Here is a 1,533-nt window from a genome sequence, read left to right on the forward strand (position 1 = left end):
AAGTGCATCAATGTACACAGTTACCATTCAATAAAAAAAACAAAAAAAACAAAAGGGGGTTCCCTGGACATAAAAAAAAAAAAAATGTAAGACTAAGTAAAAGGCCATTGAATACCAACAAGGATCAAAAAACATAAAAGAGTTAAGTCCCTGTTTTGAAATTTACTTCTTTCCTTTTTTCTTTTTTCCCTTCCTTTCTTCCTTCCTTCTATCTTTGTTTTTTATTTCAGATTGATATGAGGGTACAAATGTTTAGGTTACACTATTTTCATTCCTAAGTTCAAGTTCAAGTTCAAGTTGTACTTGAGCCCTTAACCCAGTGGGTGAGCCGAGCACCCTCACATTTTCATCCATCTTTTTAGAGGCAGGGGTCTTGTTCTGTCACCCAGGCTGGAGTGCATGGACCTATCATAGCTCACTGCAGCCTTGAATTTCTGGGCTCAAGCAATTCTCCTGCCTCAGCCTCTGGAGTAGTTTGGACGACAGGCTCATGCCACGATGCCTGACTAATTATTTTTATTTTTTGTAGAGACAGGGTCTCCCTATATTACATTGGCTGGTCTTGAACTCCTAGCCTCAAGCCATCCTCCTATCTTGGCTTCTTAAAGTGTTGAGATTACAGGTGTGAACCTTCACACCTGGCCTGTTGTGAAATTCCTGAACACCAAGGATAGAGAGAAAATCTTAAACACCTCCAGGGAGGGTTAGGGATTAATAAGTAAACAAGGAACAATTAAGAGGGTCACACTGACATTAGTTTTCTCATTCGGAGGCACTGGATATAAAAGAAAAAGGAGCAATATTTTTGGAATTCTGGGGGAAGCCACCACTTTAAACTTTTAGTTCTGTATTCAGCCAACCTATTTGTCAAGCATGAGGGCAATGTAAAGACATTTTAAGGCAGGACATTCTGTTTATTGCTAACATTATTACCTCCAAATCTTATTTGAAAGAATTACCAGAGGATGTGCTTTAGCTAAATGAAATATAAATTCAAGGAAAAGCTATGACATCCATGAAGTAGTATAAAGAAAGGTACCAGTAAAACTTAATAATTTTGAATAATTATTGGTTTTAGCCCTATGTCAGTCATTTTATATATAGTTATATATAAATTAGAACTAAGAGTTTAGATAACTTCAGCACTGGGGAAAAAGGATGAGTAAAATAAAAACATGTTAAAAATGGAAATAATAATAAACTGTCCTCTTCAAGAAAGAAAAATGTGAAATCAGAAATACAAATCTCTTTTTAAGAAGAGAAATCAAATTTAATTAAAGAGAAACTCTGAAGCAAATCACTTGACCTAACAATGCTTTATTTACTCAGGTAATGTAAGTCTCCTTCTCTGTGAAAATAGGCAGGATGCATATTTTTATGACCCAGTGAATTCAAACATAGACTCAATTTGCTAACAAATGAGATTGATGTGAAGGTCTCAAGTAAAATGAAATTTTATTCTGTTCTATTCTTATGATACATTGTAGATTCTCTCTGCTATGTTTTCTGACATTCAATGTAGAGATGTAAGAA

The sequence above is a fragment of the Otolemur garnettii genome, unplaced genomic scaffold, assembly GCF_000181295.1.
Source record: "Otolemur garnettii isolate 467f Iridium unplaced genomic scaffold, OtoGar3 scaffold00275, whole genome shotgun sequence".
In the NCBI taxonomy this organism is placed as follows: Eukaryota; Metazoa; Chordata; class Mammalia; order Primates; family Galagidae; genus Otolemur; species Otolemur garnettii.